Source organism: Ambystoma mexicanum, chromosome 2p (assembly GCF_040938575.1).
Source record: "Ambystoma mexicanum isolate Mex_15411 chromosome 2p, UKY_AmexF1_1, whole genome shotgun sequence".
In the NCBI taxonomy this organism is placed as follows: Eukaryota; Metazoa; Chordata; class Amphibia; order Caudata; family Ambystomatidae; genus Ambystoma; species Ambystoma mexicanum.
In genome coordinates this window covers 231982528-231995187 of record NC_090923.1, presented here as the reverse complement: position 1 = coordinate 231995187, position 12660 = coordinate 231982528, and positions in this window count along the sequence as shown.

The following is a 12660-nucleotide window of genomic DNA, read 5'->3' as shown; positions in this document are numbered from 1 at the left end:
GTAAATCCAGTAGCGGTCAAGTTGGACTTGCCCCCTCACATGAAGATACATCCGGTCTTCCACGTCTCTCTATTAAAACCCGTGCAACCTCAAACCCGACTAACTACATCTCCAAAACCTATTCTAGTTGATGGAGAACTCGAGTTTGAAGTCAAAAGCATCCTGGATTCCAAGATCTCCAAATCTAAACTATTTTACCTGATTGACTGGAAAGGCTACGGTCCCCAAGAAAGATCCTGGGAACCTGCAGAATATGTCCACGCGCCTCGTCTAATCAAAAGATTTCATCGAACATTTCCTAACAAGCCCAAACCCCCGGAGAAGCCCGGTTTGGGAGGGGCCTTGAGGGGGGGTGCTGTCATGATCTCTGCTTCCAAAAGATCAGGACTTGCCCGACTCCCTTGGAAGCAGACCCATAACCCCGGTTCCGAGTGCCAGCCAGTCCCAATTGGGACCTTTTGGACCCTGTCCTGGCGCCAGTGGCACCAGGCTCATAAAGATGCCCAGACCCAGCGCTGGAAGCGCCGGGCTCATAATGCTTGGGTGAACTTACCTGCAGCAGACCATGCTGCTTACTTACCTGCCAGTTGAACCCCTGATCCTCTTCTGTTTGGGACTACTTTTCCTGTTGGGTGGGGCAGGAGCCACTCCCTAGGTTCAGAACACTGGAACTCTTCTGGAAAGCAGGAACTCTTTTCTTACCTAGGCGTGGCTGTGGAAGGAGACACCTAAGCACTACAGGAGGCTATTTAAAGCACACCCGATGGATGAATCTTGCTTTGTGTTATTCTGCATTCTCTACAGCAGAACGCTCATTGTGTCTTCTGCTTCTGATCCTGGGCCTAAGGGAACAAAGGCTTACCATCCTGGAATCCAGTCTTCAGCAGCACCTGTAAAGACAAAGAAAGAACAGGTTAGCACTACGGTCTTCAGTGGCAGCGCATCTCTTACCTGGTCCATCGGCTGTCACCAACGCCTCGCGCTGCATTCCGGCATCTGAAAGACAAAGGCTTACCTACTCTTCGCAGGCTCCGGAGGTCTTCGCACTGCATTCCGGCATCTGAAAGACAAAAGCTTACCAGCTCTTTGCACGCTCCGGAGGCCTTCGGCGCTGCATCCCGCAGCTGAAAGACAAAAGAAGGTGCGTTTAAAGACATTGGGCAATTTTATTTCTCACGTGCCATTACTCCTTCCCACGCCGAATCCAGTGGGTATTCCAGCACCCTTCAGCTTCTCTAAAGCTCCGAACTTGTACCTGCAAGATAAAAGGGACAGTTAGTGCGCATCGTGAAGCAGTCTACAAGCGCTTACTTACGTGCTTCCAGGCGCTTCTATTCCTCACGCGGGTTCGATCCTCAACTCTCATCAGCCCGCCATCCGCCATCGCCGGAACCCTGCAAAACAGGAGATATCATTACAAAAGACTTTTAAGACATTTGAAGTGCCCAGAACTTACCGTTCGTGCAGTTAACGACGGACAGCAGTCCTCTGAGGTCAAGAGGCCTGCACCCTTATCCAGTGAACAAACTGGTTACGGCACCCTGCCCCGAGGCAGATGGAGAGCTCGGCGTTCACTTACCTAAGGTGAGGGCGTTAACCTTTGGGGTTCTACAGGAGAAGAGAAAGGGAAGAGGAGAGAGGCACCCAATAACCCCAGTTCATTAATCCCATATTTTCTATCTGCAGACATCTTACTCTTCGAGTCAGACATACAGTGCACAGAGGTCCAGCCCAAAGAGCCAACCGTGTGTTACACATCACCTTTGAAGATACGGCATTCACCCAGTCAAGACCGGTGCCTCTGCGGGAATCAGGTGAGCGTTACATGTCCGTACCAAAAATGCAACATGCTAATGTAGGCCAGTCAAAATGGGCCACTTTTTATGACAATGTGGGCCTGTTTGATGAGTTACTTCACTATGCAGCTAGTTGTTTTGACCATTGTTGCTGAATAAATATTCTTTAAATATCAAATTTCCTTACATTTCAACAACAAACACCCCCTTGGGTCCTTGGGTATTATTCAAACAGTATGTGATTAAAGGAATTAATATCCATTTGCAAATGCAGGCCACTTTTTCATTGATGCCTAAGACAGTTTTCTGGTCCAGTCCGACCATGTGAGCTGCCTCTGCCCATTTCCTCCAATCTAAATTAAAAAAAGTAAAAAAAATATCATTTTTTTTACATTTCATTCTGGGCTCTCGCGCCCCCCTGCCCCAAAGTTTGAAGACCAATGTTCTACAGTGATAGTTTTAGCCTGCCACTCAATGGTATCAGGGGTGTCCAAGGCCAATCGGCTCACTCGTGGTTGAGGGAAACAGCGGTGGACCTGTTCACTCCTAGAGGGCCTGACATTGATTAGGGAGATATCCGGCAGAGTCGCTCAGTGTTAATTTAACCAAATGTATTTCTGCATTTCATCTTCCATTTTGGTTATTGTATCTGTTACTCACAAAGGCTCTAATGTCCAAAGCGAAGGTGCCGCTTTCACCTTTTGACACTGGCGAGGCAGGACATCCCGTTTCACAGAAAACACAGAATACCAGCCAGGGTCTGACTTGGGCATAACATTTTAAAAGTGGGCCACAGTTGCAAGCATAGTGAAGTCACTCATAACACTGGCCCACATTGGGCAAAAAAGTAGCCAACTTTCACCCAAAAAACTGGCCCACACTAGCATTTTGCATTTTTGGTTCAGGCATTGCCCTATTGCCCTATAGGCCAGTGCTAGCCTGAAGCAGCTGAAGCAGTAGCTGACACCATTCACAACTTTCGTGGGCTTCCACACCGCAAGGGTTTATAGCCAAAACCATGAGCCCTCACAGATCCATGCACAAAACAGGAACCCGCCTGGCATCAGAACTACTGGCAAACGTACTGGAGGCTGAACTCGATCACACCCCCCCCCACGCCTCCCGTCCCCTTAATCAGTGCTTTTCCTCGATAGCTGACATCTCAACACGCCATCCATCAAGCCCCCTCACTGGAAGTGGCATTTTGTTACCTGCACTGCAGAGCACCTTTTTGGGCCAGTACAGCAGAACAACGGAGAATGGAACGAGTATTGAAATAACTGCTTCGAAAAACCTCTTTTTGTAAAACAACCCAAAGTTAATTGCATTGATAAATAAAAACACAGAAAGGGATATGAATAGGAAAGAATGGTGCCACAAGGGCATGACTGCGTGCCTTCCATCATTCTCTTTGAGGCCTGCGACGCAAAGTGAGTTTAGACACATCAAGATGTATGCAGCGTTGTGGGAGCCATTACTGCTCATTACCTTGTGGTGGCTGGAGCGTGCCGACTCACACACTTAGCGCCCACCCCTTTCCTGCACCGGTGAAATGTACCCAGACTGAGGCAGCTTCTGCAGCAGAGTTGCATGCAGTATGCAGGCCTGGCCTACATCAATGATCACCCACCCCACCTTAGTGGTGGCACTGCGGCAGCTTGCTCATCCTCCCAGTCACACAGCACTTACAGTTGGTGTCGGCCGTCGGGTGGACTGTCTGATTCAGGACAGCGCCGGGCCAGGGCCACCCACACAAACCAAACTTAAAGCAAGGGCAACTAGGCCACGGCACCCACCACACATGACTGGGGTGGCTCAGGCAGGCTCTCTGCTCACTGAAGAGGAGGAGGATGAGTCGACCACGTCCTGGGCTAGGCAACAACTCAAGTGTGAAGGTGGCGCTGTGCCTATCATCGACCCCACACGTGGCCATAATTAATTGAATTGGCTGGCAAACAACCAATGTAAGCTACATTTCTGTGTTACTATACTACTGTTTGCGCAAAGAATATAGATGTATACTGGCGGGGCCGTGGTCACCGCTCTTGCGCCTCACCAGTCTCTTACATTCAAATGCTGTAAAGTGCGTGGAGCTACCGATCTCCATGCAATACAAACAAATAAATAGAATGCGTCACGTACCCATGTAGTCAGGCAGGTCCAGCGAGCCATACAAACAAAACAAACAGATTACCCATGTCGTGCTAGCCTGCATCAGTGCCCAGAAATGTCTGCTGTTGTTGCACACTGGCACAAATTAAGCACTGATGACACCAGTAAAAGGCGCTGCACAGGGGTGTTGCTAGGTCTGAAAAAGATCTGGGTCTACCCTAATGTCTGGACCATCAGGCTCAGGGCTAGCTGGTGTGCAGTTAAAATATCGAATGAATAATGTCGAAAGTCATAATATAGAAAACAATAATGTCGGAAAAAAAATATTTTTTTATTCATATATTTTTGGGGGGGGTCCGGGAAAAATGGGTAAAACAAAAAAAATGTTAAAAAAAGGGGGGTTGGGGGGACATTTTTTTTCTATAGTATGACTTTCGACATTATTGTTTTCGATTTTATTACTATAAACCGGGCTAGCTAGCCTTTTGGTTGCAGCCCCTGAGCTTCTATCCAGGGCAACAACCTAAAGACACAGGGCTATAACCCTATAGACTCCTCCCCGCTAACAGCGCCTCTGGGCTGAAGCCTCCCTTCACAAGTGGAGGCAGGGGCAAGGAAAGGGAGGGGGGTGAAAGAGAGAGCCTCCAAACCAGCCGAGGGTGGGGAATGTTGAGAGCATGAGAAATGTCACCCCCATTCCCACACCTTCCAGCTCATGGTCCCCCGTTGGTGCTGCTAGTAACGAAGAAACCGCCCCATGGATACCAGCGTGCGCCCTTACAAGCATGCGTGTGAGAATGAAAGAGAGCCATCCGTGACAGAGAGCAGCAAATGCACACAGGGTGATTATGAGCATCACCAGTGAAGGCCAAAGTGTTTAGAGCAGCAGCTCAGCGCTTAATTGAAAGTTCTCTAGGCGTGTTTTCCCGTCGCTGTTCTGAAAAGATGTAATGGTGCATGTGGCTGCCTTTTTGGGAACAGCTTTCGAAATGTTTAGACAGCCAGTGTCAGCCGCCAACAACATCCAGTTAATTTAACTGGCTCATGAAGCTCTTGTTATGAACGCTGAAAATTCATTTTACAATAAAGGAACGGTTTTGCTTAAGGATCTTCTCAAACTACGTTATTCCGGTTGGCAGGCTTTCTCTTGCTTCTTGCTAATTTGTCAGGTGTTAGATGGTGTCTACGTGGTGAATGAAAGCACAGCTCCGAGTAGTGGATATGGAATCTCACACCAGGAGGCCTCCGAAGGATAATTCGCCGTTTTCTGTTTGACAACATCCGGCATCGTTTTTAGCACTACAGTCTAGAAAAAGACGAAAATCAAGTGCCCATTGTTATCACATTTGAGGAGGTGCGCGCGCGTGTGTGCAATATCATGTTTTTATATGCAGTATTTCATGACAAATGACTTCCCTTTCTAAGTTGTCTAACAATAGACAACAGGCGCACTTAGTAGCCAATATAATGCTCTTAAATTTAGCAACATTGGAAGAAGGAAAGGTTTAAGGCCCTTCCGAAATTGAAGCCTTTGACCGTAGGTTGCACACAGATGAGTGAGGTGAACACATTAAGGACAGCGTTGCGATATGCACTTAGTTATGTAGAGGAGCAGCCAAATGCCTCTGCAGGAAGTCCCGCCCCCCTACTGTCTGTATTTTGGAATCCTGAAACTGCACCACGCTTGGCACAAGTAGTTGTGACCATACCGCGACGAGTGTTTGAGAAAAGGTATCCATCAAGGAAGCATTACCAGATGTATGCCCGAAGAGATGACAATCTCTTGGAAGAGGTCGCCGAAGGAATATGAAAACAAGAGCAAGAGAAGCTGGTGATGTCACAAGAAGTGTGAGTGACGCACTAATAAGATAAGAAAAAGAAGATGTATGGACCTTATAGAAAATGATGATGAAATAAGGATATGCAGAAAAGAAGATTGCATGTGTGTGTGCGACACACTGCAGAAAATGCAAGCCGTTCAAGGAATGTACAGGCGCTGCAAATCAAGTAGACTAACTTATCATAGAAGCTAGCTATACATAGTGAATAAACAATTTTAGTAAGTTCAAACCCACAGAGAAAGAAGGATCAAGAACTGGGTGTCACAGCAAAGAATTAGCAGGAGATCGCAGACTTGAAGGGTGAAGCTGTTTGGCCTGGTATCAAAACTGGAGCAAGCCAAGTCCGGTTATCTATCCTTGAAGAACAGAAACCGTGAGACGCTGAATCATCCCTTGTTAAAGTGCAAAGAAAGAACACCATGAGTGCCAAGTTTATTAATTCAAGACAATTAATTGCTGGAAATGGGCTGAAATGGGGTCTCTTGTCACGTGGACTAAGGATGAAAATTGGAGTTGGGCATGCAGACCAGAACTGTGATAAGTGTGTGCCCGTTCTCCCTTATATTCCCAGAGACGAGAATACATTGCAAGGCCAAGTTCAAAGGCACATCATCATGGCAGAAGGCATGGGTGATGAGAGATGTAACTGTATTACATTTGTACCACGCTCAATGGATCCGAAGGCATGATGGCGCAACATAACAGTCACACAAAAATATAAAACATAAAACATAGAAGAAGGGGCAAACTACATATTATAAGGAAGCAATACTGTTGGGCTATTGGGTGGGACATCAAAGTCAAGTCCACCACCCAGCACCTGGGTGTGAGCTTACGTGCTGCTAAGGAGCTGAATGTTCCAGACATGGCACGAGTATGCCAACCAGTTATAGAGGGCTGTATAACGAAGGCCCTTATAGTTTAAGAGCTAATAGTATTCTGTGTACTTAATAAGTGTTGAGGATGACTTGCACTAGAGGCAGGCTTAAGTTGTCCACCTGACAGTAGATATCCTATCACAACCCGACCCCGTATAGAAAGTATACTTAGATGTTCCCCTTGAGCCAACCACAATCCCTCGTAGGTTTTTCTTATTTGCCACGTAATATGACGTCACTTATGATTAATTTTTAGTATATAGTGTGTTTTTATGTCAACTGTATTGAGAGCTTGAGCGAACGTCCGTCGATGTGCCTTGTAACTCCCTGTTTTAGACAATTGATATTAAAACAGTCAAATTGCATCCCAACCTTTGCACGACATGTTACTGATTAAGGACCATATGTTCACATAGTAGCAATGTCGGATGGCTCTGACCCATCGACCTGTTAACTCCAGATTTTCTGAGGATCGGGCATCTTCCACCATTTAGCCGTAATATGGCAGGGTTTTCTGTGGAGAGCAGTCGAAAAGAAATCTTGCAAGAATATCGAGAGAGTGAGCAGGGTCCCTCTTTGACAAAATCCCTACCTGGTTTCCACAGGCGCTTTGCGGACGGAAGGCGAAAGTGGTCAGTTGGAGGAGGAAATTGTACTGAGGGACTTGAGTCAAATGACCAAATGGTGAGTAGATTAAGAGGAATGGCAAATTAAGCGGACGGGATTGTGGTAATTTTAAAGTAACAGGAAATATTGTGTAAAAAGATAGAGATAGCGCCTAACGAGTCCTGGCTCATGGGACTTTCAGAAGAAGTTGTCTCACACTCCAGGCAGAGTTTTTAGGCTACGTGCAAACAGGTTTAGATAAGGAGACAAACTCTGTGACAGAGTAATTGATTAGAGGCAAAGAGAAAGAATGGTGATCACAGGATATTTTTAGTATATGTGTAAAGTCGACTGGTTTGTCTTGTTTGTCTGTTGAAATTGAAATATTGAGAAGGCAGTAGAAGCAGTGAAATTATTGTTGAGAAGAATCAAGAAGCTATAAGAAGATAACTTTGTAGATATATTGTTACCAACCTACAGACAGACGGACATCATTGAAAAGGGTAAAGGTTTGAGCGGTGATTGTTGGATCGTGCTCCTATTTGTTGTTTTAAAAGTATTGAGAAGTGGTGAAAGCTGTTTTATAAAATCTGGTAAGTATTGACAGTCAATTTATACTCATCACAATGGGAGATATCACTCCTCTGATGCAGTGACGATAGTACAGAGGAAAGTAAGAGAAAAGGGGAGATCTTTAAGATCATACAAAACAGGGAAGAGAAAAGTGAGCGATCAAATGTGTCAACAGAAATAGAAAGATAGATTAAGAGATTGAAAGGAGAAAAAGATAAAGCTGACAAGATAACGCTTGTGTAGAACGAATGGATGGGAGGACAGATATTACTCAAGCTAGATAGGGAAAGCATTGAGGAAGTAAGGCAAAGAGAGGACAAAGATGAACAGGATAGAAAGGCAGGGAATGTGATGAAAGATTGAAGGAAGACAAACACAAAAGAAAGAGCAGAGTGCGGCGAGAACAGATGTATCAGGAGGAGCAACAAAAGAAAGAAGAAAGGGCAGAAGAGCAAATAAAATATGATAACAGAGAGAGAGCGATGGAAGATAAGGATAGAAAAAAAAGGAAGAGGCATAGAAATTAAGGGACAAAAGGATACAGAGACGAAGAGAAGAGGAAGAAAGGAGAGGAGGAGTGAGGAGAGAAGAGATAAGTGGAGGAGTGAATCAGAAGGGAGGCGAGAAAACAAAGGGAATTAGATGAAGAATTAGACCGAAAAAGGAGACAGCAAGATTCTGATTCTAGCCTTGCTCGAAGGGAGCAAGAGCAAGTAGGGCTAAGTCCAGCAATACGATAGGACAGAATAGAAGAGTTTCTTCTGATGTAGGAAGCAACGCCAGGGGCATCTAGAGTAGCATTAGAAGAGGAAAGCTTCGACATAGGAAGCATTGCAGATGGGATTGATAAGGCCTAGCAGCTATGAAAGTCGAGGGAAAGGGGATGCGTCCCCAGCATTTAAACCACGAAACAAAGAAGACAATCTATTTCATCTTGAGCATAGAGCCTTGTCCTTAAGTAGACTGATCCTAGGCCAGGGAGAAGGGGAGAGTAGTCATACTTCTTGGGGACAAGACATGTCAGATGAAGAAAGAGAATCTTTCCTTGGATGGGAGGAAGGAAGTGCATGCACACTCGAAGGCAGCCTGCAGACAGACAAAGAAGTAAGATGGTCAGATCTGGAGCAATCTTAGGACAGGATGCCAGATCCCATACCATATCCAGAATGTCCCAGAGGACGATCATGTAATGAGAAGGGAGAAGCACTGCCATATGTGAATAGGTAAAAATCGTTACCAGCGAGGAGACAGTCAGGAATGATCATCCCTGCCATGGATAGACAGATGATTGGAGCCGACTGCAAGTTAGGGTTTGACCAGTTTCCCTTACTGGAAAAAGGGGGAGCAATACTACAGTGTATTCCATGGCCGCAGATGGACAAGGGTCATTTAAGGTGCAAGCTACCGAGTTTGACATCTGGCGCTGGGAAATGGATATATGAGTTAGAAAAAAATGACAGGGGAAACACATTGGCCATAGCGGGTATTAAGGATCTCTTGCCAGCCATTTTTGAAGAGAGAGAGAGCTGATGACATATGGAGGAGAGCAAGATATGTAAGTGTAATAGCATAAAACACTGTGCATGATGGAGCGCCGTTTAATAATTGCAGAGCAGACATGTGGAGGGCTCTCAGGGTGCAGTATCTTGACACATCAGGTATGGGAGCAATTATGACACATAAAATGAAGGAAGATGAAGACTCTATTGCTTACATTCAGGATATTCAAGAGCGATGGCAACTTGAAACGAAAGAGCTGTGGCAAAAAAATTGTGGTATTATTTTACCACGTTTTATGTCAAGGGTCGGCAGAGCCAGTACAGAGACAAATGAAGAAAAAGGTGGGAATGGAAGCCAAACTATGGGCTGAGATACAGTTGACAATAGGGCATCACTGCCGACTATTGCCGGAGAAAAACAAGAAGAAATATGAGGCTAGGAAAACTGAAGAAGCAAGATTAGTTCAGAAGAAATTGTCAAAATACGCCATAGAAGGGGCAGTATTGACAAGCAGGGAAGGATTGGGAATACAGCAAACAGTGGGTGCATCACAGGCAAATAATCATCGCCTGATGGACCAAGGAGGGAATGGGTTTATGCCACAAGGCAGTGGTATGAGATATAGAGGAAGAGGTGGATTTCAAAATAATCAAGGTAGGTTTCAAAATGCGCAAAATGAGAATCAGAATGTGCAAGGAGGATTCAACCAAGGGGGACTAGTCAGGCAGTCTCCCCCCGTATGTTGGACTTGTGGGATGACAAGACACATTGTACGCTTATGTGGGAGCCAAGGGAATGTACAGAATGGACAATTCACAAGAGGGGGGGACAGCTTATCCTCCACCATATACCACACAAATTAGGGAAGGGTTTGCCCAAGATCAGACAGTGTATCAGATGCAAGTGCCACAAATGCAACAGACTCCACAACCAGAGCAAGTACAAATGAATCCACCACAAGGGCAGTCGCAACACACCCCTATGCAGACACAGCAGTATGCAAACACAGGACAACTATTGACACCTAGAATAGGAGGTGCCACTGTAGTGGGAGGGAATCCTTTCACAGGTACAGGGTTATGCATATACCCACAATAGGACATCTCCCAGGGTGACTTGATGTGTTTAGTACTATCTGTGACACCAGACCCCCAAGAGCAACCACGGGTCAATGTAACAATAGGATGCAAATCTTTTTCTTTTTTAGTAGACAGTGGGGCTACTCGTTCGTGTATAGAAGAGGGAAAATATCCAACGTAGGGAATTGCCATGAATGCTCAAGGGATCTCTGGAGCTACAAGTTGAGTTCCTTTTATTGATGAATTACCAGTCTCTATAGGAGAATGTGACATGGCTGTTCCATTGCTCTATTCACGACATACACCAGTTATTATGTTGGGAAGAGATTTGATGACAAAACTCAATATGACAATTTCATTTACTGATGAAGGATTAGTATGTTCCACTCCTGGAATACACTATTTAAACTTGGGCGAATTTATACTGCCGTTCACAGGGCAAGTGGCTCTGCAAGGTGTTCCTGTAGAGCCAGAGGTTGTCCTTTATGGGTTGAGCATTCTATTAACTTGGTTACCTGGCTTGGTGAGGAAGACTTAGTGCGGAAGACTAAGGATCCCTAACGAATTCCTGTTCAGACCACAGATACCTATGGATGAAGAGGAAGAACAGACTTATAGAGCTAGAAGCAGCCATAGTTCAAAGGGAAATGGCAATACTCGATGGAATGGATGATGAGGGTAGACCAGGGAGGACAGTGATAGCTATCGAAGAAGGGTACAGGTTCACTGACATTACTGATGATGACATGTTTAGAGATGACCCAACAGACGATGAAGTAGTGTTTTTTATGAGCATTACATACTGGATAAGAATAGAGAAAAGGGAATTCCCACAGCAATGTCAATAATGAAACAGTGTCCAGCCTTTTTTGAAGAATGCCCACAGTATATTCCATGGCCGCAGATGGACAAGTATAATTTAAGGTGCAAGCTCCCGAGTTTGACATCAGGTGCTGGGAAATGGAGATATGAGTTAGAAAAAATGACAGGGGGAAACACATTGACCATAGGGACTTTAAGGGTCTCTTGGCAGCCATTATTGTAGAGAGAGCTGATGACATATGGAGTCGAGCAGGATATGCAAGTGTAATAGCAGAGAACACAGTGCATGATGGAGTGTCATTTAATAATTACAGAGCTCACGTGTGGATGGCTTTCAAGGTGCAGTATCCTGACACATCAGATATGGGAGCAATTATGACACGTAGAATGAAAGAAGATGAAGACCCTATTGCTTACATTCAGGATATTCAAGAGCAGTGGCAACTTGAAATGAAAGAGCCGTGGGAAAGAAATGTGGCATTATTTGATCACGTTTTATGTCAAGGGTTGCCTTTCACAGGGCAAGTGGCTATGCAAAGTTTTGCAGTAGAGTCAGAGGTTTTCCTTTATGGGGTGAGCATTCTATTAACATGGTTACTTGGCCTAGTGGTGAAGACTTAGTGGGGAAGACTGGGGATACCTGGCGAATTCCTGTTCAGTCCACAGATCCCTATGGATGAAGATGGGGGACAGACTATCCTTACAGAGCTATAAGCAGCCATAGTACGAATGGAAATGGCAATGCTCGAAGGAACGGATGATGAGGGTAGACCAAAAAAATCAAAGGGAGGGTCGTGGAGATTGATAAAGGACATGAGACCGATTAAGCAGATTGTAGAGGCAGTGTATCCTTTAGTTCCTGACCCGGCCACTATACTATGCAGTATCCCAGTGGAAGTTCGATATTTCACTGTGATTGATTTAAAAAATGCATTTTTCTCGATCCCGTTGCACAAAGACTCACAAGACTTGACTTAATTTACGTTCCGCCAGACTCGTCTGAAAAATAGTAGGCTGCCTCAAGGGTACTGTGAGTCTTCATCTATCTTTGACAGATTCCTACAGATGGATTTAGGCAATGTTGATTTGAAAAGTGTGGTTATACAATACGGATCGGGGTTGAAAGCCCGAGATAGAAATGTTCAAGGGAGAAAAGACTGAAGATTAGAGGAGCAGCCGAATACCTCTGCAGGAAGTCCCGTCCCTTACTGCCTGTATGTTGGAAGCCTAAAACTGCACCATGCTTGACACCAGTAGTTGCAACCATACCGCGATGAGTTTTCAAGAAAAGGTATCCATTACGAAACCCATACCAGATGTATGCCCGAAGAGATGACAATCTCTTGGAAGAGGTCCCTGAAGGAATATGAAAACAAGAGAAAAAGAAGCCGGTGACGTCACAAGAAGTGAGAGTGATGCACTAAGAAGCTAAGAAGAAGATGTACGGACCTTA